Genomic DNA, 11686 nt, shown 5'->3' on the forward strand with positions numbered 1-11686 from the left:
GCTCTCAGGGTCTCAGCTGCTATTTTCTCTTCTTGGCAAAAATTCTTCTTCCCTGTGTAATCATAAGGTCTGAATGAGATTAAGCTTTGCCCGAGAGGAGCAGAGAAGAGTGAAACAAGGAATGATTTCAGCCAACATGGGCTTCTTCCCAAAGCAATTAGACCTTGAATTTAAGAGAACAAATCGGATTTGAGGTTTTCCTTCCTTGGAGGCCCTTATTTCACAGAGTGGGAGAATGGCTGTAGTGAGTGGCTCCAGAAGCAGGTCCACCACAACCCAAAATATCACAGACACCATCTGCTTATAGGTGGCCAAGGACAGGAAGAGAGTAAAATAAAAATAGAGTTTTGCAAGTTTGCTCTGTGCTGGGTAGGCCCTGTTGAAGAGTTTAGAGGTACTATCTTATCCATTCCTAAGAACAGCCCTCTGAATAGATACTGCTGTCCTCTATCTTACCAACAAGGAAACGGAGGCTCTGAGAAGTCAAGTGACTTGCTGGGGGTTAGCAATTAAATGACACTGGAGAATCCAGAGTTCACCAACGATGCTGACTCTCAGCCTGAGAATAAAACCAGAGAGCCAAAATCATCTCCTTTAAAAAGAGCATCCTGGGGCTGGGGATGTGGCTCAAGCGGTAGCGCGCTCGCCTGGCATGCGTGCGACCCGGGTTCGATCCTCAGCACCACATACCAACAAAGATGTTGTGTCCGCCGAGAACTAAAAATAAATATTAAAAAACAAAAAAGGTAAATTTAAAAAAATAAATAAATAAATAAATAAATAAAAAGAGCATCCTGGAGCAGCTGTTTAAGCTGGGAATGATCTCAGAGATCTCAACAGCAGTAGAGAAAGAATAAGAACAGAGTTTAGGATAATAGGCACTTCCTGAACTCATCTCTTTACCAAAGTTGTTTTAATCCTCACAGCAAGCCGAAGGAGGTGCATCCTATTGGACAGATGAGAAGACTGATCCTCAGGGAGATTAAGGATTTTGCCCAAAGTTACACAAACAAAAAATTCAACACATGAGCAAGGCCCTGGGGTTCAATCCATGGCACCACCAAAAAAAAAAAAAACAACCCTCAAAATTGAAACCGTAGTTTGACCTCAACTCTGGACTAGAAATCTCTACCTCTAACTCAAAATCATCATATTGGCAAGTGGAGGTTTTGAGGTCCAGAGACCCAGACTGCAAAGATAGGAAGTTTCTTGGTTCCTGCCCCAGTCCAGAACTTTCCAGTACCTTCTCCCTATTCTCTGGTTGGACCCACCTTAGACCTGGGCACAGAGGCCCTGCCCTGGCCAGGCTCCTCCCCACAGGGCAAGGAGTCCACACAACACAGAAGAAGTGTCCACCCAACTGCCCACCCTTCTAGACCACAGTCCTGGTCCTGGAAACTGGAAATCTATGCCCAAAGTTCACCTCCAGAGTCTGTGCAGGCTCCTCCCAGACCTATCCATTCAAGGAAGGACCACAGATCCCCAGGCCCAGAGACTAAGAAGCAGGGGTTTGCTGAGGAGCAGCAGACACTGGACAGTCTGGCTGGGGCGGGGGTGTCCCTGCAGTGCATATGAAGGCCCCCGTGGCCCAGAAAGCAGTTAGGCGTGGAGAAGAAGAACAATGTGGGGGCTGAGAGCCAGGGCTGGCTCTCCCTGCATTTGCGATGGAGCTTTGAGGACTCTAAGAATTCAACATCCCACTGGCCTTCGGGGGCCTTCTGGTGTCTCTGGTGTAGGAGGAGAGAACGTTCTGCATCTGATAAATATTTATTGAACAGTTTGTTAACTTGATATTTAACTTTTAAATACTGGGCCTCCATTCATACCAGTCCTCTTTGGGGGCCTTTAAAATCTTAAAAATGAACCTACCTCTACTTCCCTTTCATTGCTGAGATTCTGCTAATCTCTCACTCCACGGCCCCTATAAACACCCCCTTGTGAAGAACGCAGGATTCTCACTGGGCACATGTTAGGAGCCCCCACACCCACCCGCAGGGTGACTGACTTTCAACAGACCTCTGTATTTCCAGCAGTCCATGGTGAGATATGGCCCTCCTTCCCGGCAAAATTGCTCATTTTTTCCCCAGGGATTTGTCAGACCCAACTGGCTTAGAATGCAGCCCCTGGCTTCTCAGCGGGGTATTCGTGGGGCAGCCTCCACATAGGGGGGACTCACTGCAACCTGTGAGGGAACATCAACAAAACAGCCTAGGCAAGATGAGAAATCTGTTGGCTTCCAAAACCATCGGAAAACTCCCCCCAGGGACACAAACCCCGTGGGGACCGTCTTTCTGTCTCTTGCCTTGTGATACTCTTTCTCTCTGCAGACCAGTTCTCTCCACAGAGCAGAAAACATGGCCACAAATGTCTCCAGATGGCTTTGGCAGCTTTTGCTCCACGGAGAGACTGAGTTTGAGTTCTCCTGGGTTCCAAGTTCCAAATCCCTGGCCAGAGAACTTGCTGGCACATCTTGGGTCAGTACTTAACTTGACCCAGCGAACTGAGGGCTCCTTAAAAACGGCTGCCCTCAAAGAGCCATGGGGATGTGGGGACCCCGACTTTGTTGGGAGAAGAGGAGGATGGGCGCGTAGATAATCGTGTATGTTTCTCCTGAGCTGGACAATTGATCTCCATCGCCACAAGACAGCCAGACCGTCCCTCCCTCTCCCCTTCCAACCCTTTTTTCTTCCTTTCTTTTCTTTGTTCCTTCCTGCTTTGTTTTGAATGTGGTTTGAGCGGGTCCCTGTGTTTACGTTTTGAAATTTAACTTCATTGTGAAGTATTGAGAGGGTGGAAACGGAATCTGACTATGGGGATTGGAAGTGGAGCTTTGGCAAGCTGCTTAGGATTGGAGAAGATCTTTAGAGTCCCATAATGGGGTCCGGTAGCTTTATGAGAAGAGGGAACAAGGGGCTGGGGTTGTGGCTCAGTGGTAGAGCGCTCGCCTAGCACATGTGAGGCCCCGGGCTCGATCCTCGGCATCATACAAAAATAAATAAAATAAAATTGTGTCCAACTACAACTAAAAAAATAAATGCAAAAAAAAAAAAAAAAGACAATGAAGAAGAGGGAACGAGATCAGAAAGCACTCTTAGGTTTGTGTACAGGCATGTTCTCCCTGTTTCTTGCCATATGATGTCCTGTGTCACCTTAGGACTCTGCCAGCAGAAAGCTGTCACCAGATGTGGTTTCTCACCTTTGGACAAGAATCATGAGCTAAAATAAATTTTTTTTTCTTTCTCACTTACCCAGGCTGTGATATTGTGTCACTAGAAAACAGACTAACACCCTTCCTTCTCCCTCCCTCCTTCCCACATGCCTTCCTGGTTTGGATTCGAATCCTGGCTTTTCTCCTTGCTGAATCCACACTCCAGAGGCCTAGGAAGGACCTGACCCCAGGATTACCACCAACTTGCTGATGAGCCTGAGCACATTCCTTTCCCCTGAGCCTTAATTCCCTCCGCAGTTGGTTCTATAGCAAGTCTCCCTCTCTCGCCAGACTTCAAGCCTGCTCAATAGTCAACCTAACTTTTCCTTCCCTCCTTCTCCTAAACCTCTAACCAGTGGGTTTCTCTCTGTCCTATGGAGTGTGTGTCCATTTCCAATCCTTGATTGTGGACCATGGCTCTTAGAGTTCTATCCTCAGGTCATGGCTGCCCACCAGGACAATTTTCAGTTGAGAGACCCGTGTGGAGGCTGTTTTGCAGGGGCCACTGTTCTCTCCACTCACTGGTCTTTGGAGGAAATAAAACCATTATGGGAAGCCAGTGATGTTCAAATCAAAACCCCCATCTGTAAATCATGCCAAGCGGAATTCTAGGTAGCTCCAGATCCAGGTCCAGCCTTGATGGAAGAAATTGCAGCCAAATAGTGAAATGTCTGACTTTTCCTTCTTCCTGCCCCCTTCTCACTCTCTGCTGCTGCCATCCAGCTGCCAGCGTCCTGCTTTCTCACCTACCCTCATGTCCATCAAAACAGGGGCGGGAGCAAAGTCCAACTATTATCCTCAGTTCCCTGAGTCAAAGTGGAGGTTTGTGGGTAGAAGTGGGGTTCTCTGGAGAAATGAGTTTGGGAAATGAAGGATTAAAGAAATTTCAATAGTTTTCATTTACCTCAGTACTTCTCTGAGCTCTTTATATCTTCTGAACTCTTTGTATGTGGGAAACCACTAGGTAAAGAACAGTTTCCCAAATTTACTTGGCCAGAGAACCCCTTCTCCAAGGTGCATCTTGTAGGATGAGTGTTCCAGGGACTAGGCTTGGGAAATAACTATTTGAACTGCAGCCCATCTGCATTTGGAGCAGTATCCAAGTGCAGACGGGTTGCAGTTCACATAGTATTTCCTGCTCAGGCTGCGAGCCTGTGATAACTCCAGCTCACTTCCTGGGAAGGCACCTACCACAAGTTACCCTAGAACTCACTGACCCAGTGAGGTGTGTGGCAGCACAGCCTGTGTGCACGGTGGTGAGGTGTCCCAGTGTTCCAGAAGCCCAGTTGTCCTGAGTTATCCACAGACTGGTTACTCAGTGCTTCCCAATTGCATGCAATCGTCCTCTCTGCAATTCCCCTCTTTGGATCCAAGTACTTTCAGGTGGGTTTTCTTACATTTTACAACGGAGTGACCTGGTCAGTAGAGGGAAGGCAATACCTCCCCTCTGAGGACCAGGGATAAAGGTAGAAAAGAATGTCAGATAAGTAGGTGCCCTCGGGGAGCAGGACCAGACCCCAGCAGCTGGTGTGGGAATATATCATCTCAACTGTGTGCACATGCAGGACACACATGCCATAACAGGAGGAACAGCACAACAGTGGACTCCAGATGTGCTATTCTAGATTTTATTCTTGAGGCTCTTAAGCAGGGGGAAATATTTGCTCCTAGATCTATGCCATCTAATTCTGGAAGGACAATACGACTCTAATCAGTAGATCACCTCTGTAGCTGTTTTAAAAGTTAGTTGACAAATACTCTCTACATGATCTATATTAACCTTCTGGTTGATGGCCATATTTAGTGCTGCTTTCTGATATAAATGGATAGGCATTCTTTCTGGCCAGAACTTGTTTATTACTAAAGAACCATCTTCTAATTTCTTTGACAAAGCTATCCTTAAGGTAAAATGCTTATGTTTAGTAACTTAAAACTTGCAGTATTTTAAAAGTGTCAGGCTAATCAGGGCAAATGAAACATACAATCTTTGGTTGTACCCCAGAATTCAAAAAAAAATTGTTGTAAAGTACATTTCATGGGACAATTGAACCTGTTAATAGTATTGGGTCAATGAGAGACTTCTTGGGTGTAATGATGGCCTCTGTTTCCAAAGGAGAAGGTCCCTATTCTGGGAAGGCACATGATGGGGTGGGAGCCTGGTGACTGGTCACATGTTCACCACACTATTTTTTTTTTTTCAGCTTCTATGAATAAAAAGGTGGTAGTATTAAAATAAGAATGCTGTTGTGGCATTTGTTGTTGTTTAAAGGGATAGGGATATTACTAAAAGTTGCAGAGAGGTTTTCTCATGTTTGTGTGCAAATCGTCAGAATCAAAACGGAGTTGCTTCTGTCAAACCATAACCCAAATCTAAGCAAATAAACCCAGGAGGTCATGAGGAGGGATCTCATGCATGTAAACCTGACACCAAGAACTATCACAAAAGACTCTACAGGAACACATCCTTGCACAAAGGCTGCTGCAACCTTATACAGAAAATTCTTCTGGGATGTTTGTCCAGTAACTCTCTTCAACCATGGGCTGACACCACCCCTGTTATTGATCCCTGGACTCCCTGGTTATAAATCCCTGCGGCTTCAGATTCATGTTTCAAAACTAACTTATGCAAGCCTCTTTGTTTTGCCTCCAGAAGTTTCCTCTCCTTAGAATACACCCATCATTTCCATGGCATGCATGATACTCATTGCTCGGCTCCCAAATTATTCTCAGATAAATACTATTATTCTTTAGGGACTCTGTTTCTTGGGCTGACTCTAGTAAACCAAATGATTCACAAGCCCCATTGGTAGTTAGCATATCTTTGGGATTGGGAAAAATATTGCCATTTGCTCTGGACTATGAAGTCACGATTCTCCAGAGATGTTGTTGGCACAGTTTGTCTTTCAGAATGTTCCCAGACCCAGAAGTGGGCAGCAAAGAGGTAGCCCGGGGTACCCAACAATGATAAATAGACCTCAGGTTTCCAGTAAACCCACAGCGGCTGGTTGGTTCACTGAGCAGGAAGAAAGGCATGCTCTGACTGCCTGGTGGTGTCAATTTAAAAAGTCACATTTTCACAGAACACATAAAAGGGGGGAGGCGGTAAAAACAAAACAAACCAAACAAAACACAGTGTGCTTGTTTGCAGTGGTATCAGGGAGGAGTGAAGATTAAACACGGATTTTGGGAAACAAAACTAGTGACAGACAAGGAGCTGGAGCAGTGAGCGGCTCTCCAGGGACAGCCATCCTAAACCTGAGTTGGGTGTCCACTCTGGGCTAAGATCACAAGCTCTTATCGCACATATGTCTTCAATCTTTAATAACTAACTTGAGGAGGCAGCTGGAGGGTGGCTAATGCCAAGGCCACGTGGATTGGGAAAAGTGGAGCCAAATGTAAACCCATGTGTGTTTGATTTTAAAACCAGGCAAGCTTGATCTACTGCCCAGTACTCCCTCCTACTTAGTTGGGCCAGTACTGGGCACATAGGGAGTTGCTTCTCCCTTCTCTGTACTTGTCTGTATTTTATGAAATATAAAGGCAAAAGTGACTATCATGGGCACATTGGTAGGTGCACTAGTTTGGACGTGGTTTGTCCCTCCCAGCGTTCGTGTGTTGGAGGCTTGGTCCCCAGAGTGGAGATTAAGAGGTGGTGGACCCCTAAGAGGCAGAGCCTATGGGACGTCACTGGAGGTGCTATTCTGAGAAGGGATTCCTGTAGTTCTTGTGGGACCCTGGTTAGGTTCTCAAGAGAGGGTTGTTACAAAAGAACGAGATAGGTGCCGTGTTGGTTTCCCTCTGGCTTCTGGTCTCAACAGTGATCTCTGCCTCTCGCACATGCTCCTGCCGTGACACCATCTACCATGATATAATACAGCCAGTGGGGTCCTTGCCAGCTCTGGTGCCACGCTGCTTGGACTTTCTGTCTCCAAAACTGTGAGCTAATTAAAGATTTTTTATTTTTTTAGAAATGCTTCTTTATTATTGCATTATAGTTATACATAAGAGCGGGGTCCATTTTTATATAATCATATTTGCATGGAATATAATCCGCTCCATTTCAGTCCCCAGCACTGCCTCTTTCCCTCTCCTCCTCCCTACCTGTTCTCCTACTCTTCTTGTCTTCTGTTTATTACTTATTTATTTTTAACGGGAGCTTTGTAGACATGGAGTTGAAATGCACTGTGATATATTCACATACGTACATGGCATAATTGGATTTCACTCTGAGGTTCCTCCCTTTCCCCATCCTTCCTCCTTCCCCCTCAATTCCCTTCCTCCACTACACTGTGATCTCTCTTCTATTTTCATGGGATACCCCGGCCCACTTTTCTTTCTTAATTTTGCTCTAGCTTCCAAATATGGGAAAAAGCATTTAACCCTTGACTTTCTGAGTCTGGGTTATTTCACTTAGCGTGATATTCTCTAGCAATTCCATCCATTTATCTGCAAATGTCATAATTTCAATCTTTACGGCCGAGTTAAACTCCATCATGTATTTATACCACATTATTTTAATCCATTCATCTGATTCCAGGCACCTGGGCTGGCTTCATAACTTGGCTATTGTGAGTTGCACTGCTGTAAACATTGATGGGACTGTACAACTAGAGTATGCTGATTTTAGTTCTTTGGATAAATACCAAGGACTGGCATAGCTGGGTCACATGTTGGTTCCATTCCTAGTCCTTCATTCAAAGAATCTCCACGCTGCTTTTTGAAGTGATTATTCTAAGTTGCAGTCCCACCAACAATGTAGGAAGATATACCTTTTTCCTGACATTCTCACCAGCATTTACTATTATTTGTATTTTGATTATTGTCATTCTTACTATAGTGAAATGAAATCTCAGTGCATTTCACTGATTGCTAGGGATATTGAACATTTGTTTCATGTATTTATTGGCCATTGTATTTCTTCTTTTGAGAAATGTCTTTTTAGAGCTTTTACCAATTTATTGGGTTATTTTTTTGGTATTAAACTTTTTGAGTTCTTTATATATTCTAAATCCTATGAGGAGTAGCTGGCAATGATTTTCTTCCATTCTGTAGCGTCTCTCTTCATGCTTCTTTCTTTTGCTTTGCAGAAGCTTTAAAATTTGATGCCATCCCACTTAACTGATTCTTAAATCTCTTTTCTTTATAATGCACCCAGCATCAGGTATTTTGTTATAGAAACAGAATTCTTGTTCTTGTAGGAAATCTCTAGGATAGTATGTCTGTGCAGATCGTGGGGAATATGTTAGTCAGTTTCATATCATTAAAATGAAATACCTAAGATTAACTAATAAAGAGAAAAGGGTTATTTTTGCTCAGTTTTAGAGGTTCCTGTCCAAGATTGGGTGAACCCATTGCTTTTGGTCTCTGGTGGGAATGCCAGATGGTAATGGTGGGAAGCATGTGGCAGAGCAAACTGCTACCTTATGAGCCAGGAAGCAAAGGGAAAAAGGAAGAAGGGGCTGGCCCCCAATCTCCTTCAAGGGCATGCCACAATGACTTATGGACCTACTGCCAAGACCCATCATCTAAAGGCTCCACCACCTCCCAATGCACCCACCTAGGGACCAAACCTTTAACAGTTAGACCTTTGGGGAACATGTATCCTAAACAGAGTGGGTGAGAGGTGATGTTGGTGCAGGGAAGATTTCCCCAAGCAGAGCAGCAGTCCAACAGCCTTCACTCCACTGGCTGCACAGTGGTTCACTCAAGGCTTCATTGAAGAATTACAGAAGCCAATAAACCAAAATACACAGATCTATGCAAAGGGGAAGCGGCCATTTGACATAAATCTCTCTAGTGAGGAGCCAAAAGATATAAAATGAAATTGGGTAACTTAAAACATCTATAGCCAACATGAAAAGGCTAAGTATGGAAAAAGTGTAAATAAATGAGTACAGCATTCATTTATATATAGAACTGAGCTTCAGAAAAGAAAACCTCAAGTTCTTAGATCAAAGTCACCACATGGGACACCCACCTAGGGTCAATAGTTCTGTGGTTCTTGATCTTGCATGTCAGCCCCATCTAGGGAGCTTTCAGAATCCTGATTCCCAAGTCCCATGCCAGATCAATTAAATTGCAATCTCAGAAAGTGGATGTCGGAATTTTTAAATTGGCTCCTGAGAAATTCTCACATGCAGTCAGCCAGTACAGACAAACAGCTCCTAGTCCAGTGCTATACTCGTTTTGATATTTTGTTTTATCTATTTTCTTTAAAGAAAAATACTGGTCTCAACCAGGTTTACAAAACAACAAAAACACTGTACTAAGAATCTATATTTGGGGAAGAAGAGCTTTGGTATTTCATATAAGCATGAGTTTAGAAAACTGGATACAGCTGGGTGAAGAAATAGCAAATCTTTACGTGGTCCAATTTTATGGGTGATTTCAGAGAACAGACTTTGAACCTCCCGTGAAGTTCTCAATGTATTTTAGTCAACTTTTATCATTCCCCTACCAGAAAGTACTAGACCAGGGCTTTGGAGACAGTCAGACCTAAGGTCTTCTTAACTTTATTTTAACTTGTCCGATCATGTCCCACCTGTAAGACAAAAATAATACCCTCTGGAGATTATTGTAAGGGCACCATGAAACCGTAGCATTTGAGGGGCAGAATAGTTTGGACTCTTGTAAGGAAATTAAGCAACCTAAGAACTGTTAAATAATAGTCTAAGAAAACGGAATCATCAAATGACTGGAGAAGCTAACACGTATCATACAAACTTATGTACAAACCACATGCTAATAAGAGACCCAAACATTAATTTAAAAAAATTTTATTTATTTGTTCTAATCAGTTATACATGACAGCAGAATGCTCTTCTACTCGTTGCCAAACCTTAATTTCGACAGGTTGACTTATGGGAAGTTCCCAAGGTAAGCACAACTAGACAACTACAGCACATGTACCAGGGCCAAGAAAGACTTCTCATCCTGCCCACAAGAAGAGCTTAATCATGTCCTAATTATACAGTATTCTGAGACAGTGAACTCCTCTCTCCAAATATTAAAATTCAGTCTACCCAGAAAAGTGTAATGTGGTCTCTGCTTTGATTTCATGAAAGTAAGCAATACTCATTCTCAGCAACCAAATACCATCGGCAAGACAGAAGTCTAGACATAAATTGACAAAGGCTTATAATGTAGAAAAAATATTTTGAATGTGACTCACAAAAAAGTAAATTATTGAGCTAAACTTTAGTTTGGGGCCTTAACTAACTTCGGATAGGCAATTTTGTAAAGAGTCATTAGTCAAATAATTACACATGACACTGTTTGATGAACCACGACAACCAAAATCAAGTAAGCACTGGGGATTTTACCCCCTAAAACTAGTTAATCATGACTTGGACACAACCAAGTAGTCCATAGTCAGGAAGGACAAGACTACAAGTTCAATTGTGTTTACTGTGGTTACTAAAATGACTGGCCATTTTTAGAACTATTTTTAGAAATTTTGAAAATTAAATACAAAATTGAATCCTTTTCTAAGCAGAGCATTTATATAAACTGGCATACATCTGGGGGATTCTAGGTGATAACTACACATCACAATTGAGCCAGTGATATTGTTATCACCCACATGAGGATATATTTTTCCCCACATCCCAAACTGCAGTTCTGAGTTCTCCAAACTATAGCCAGTTGTCATTTTTTTGAAACACTAATTCATCTTCACAGAGAAGCAATGCTGCAGTTTCTAACATTTAACGACTAATTTAGGCCAGATTCTTCCTTCATTATCATCAGATCCTATTTTGGATTGTCATGTATAATAAAATTCGGACATCTTCTCATCTATTCAGTTTTTGTTTTAAAAATGGTATCATTTTTTAAAAATACATTTATTTTTATGTGGTACTGGGGATCAAACCCAGTGCCTCCCATGTGCTAGGTAAGCGCTCTACCACTGAGCCACAACCCCAGCCCATCATGCATCCAGTTTTATAAAAACCTTTTTACAATTCTGGATCCTACATGACTGCTGACCGTCTTACACCCAAGGCTTGGTTCCAGCCTGTCCATGCTATTGAAAAGTGGTACAACTTTTAATATGGTGGGGACTTATGGAAGTTAGGTCACTGGGGGTGGTCTTTGAAGAATGTACATTGGGACCCGAGCTGCTCCCATGACTCTGCCTTGCCACAGGCTCAAAGGCAATAGGGCCACGTGACCATAGGATACTTTGAGCCAGAAAAATCCTTCTTTTTAAGCTGATTTTCTCAACTATTTTGCCACCGTGACTAAATGGTTAACAGTAAGCTTTACAGCTGTGGTCAGAACTAATAATCTATTTTTACACTGGGTAAAGTATTAATCTGAGTATATATTAATGTGCATTAAAAAAAATGAAGCAAGAACTTACATCACATATATGACCAGTTGCTTGGCCTAGAGGCATGGGTTTTTAAATTTTGAGTAGATGATCTGGGGTTATTTCAGTGTCATCTTATAATTCCTAAACCTCATTGCTTGTTT

The sequence above is a fragment of the Spermophilus citellus genome, assembly GCF_964194105.1.
Source record: "Spermophilus citellus genome assembly, chromosome: 1".
Classification (NCBI taxonomy): Eukaryota; Metazoa; Chordata; class Mammalia; order Rodentia; family Sciuridae; genus Spermophilus; species Spermophilus citellus.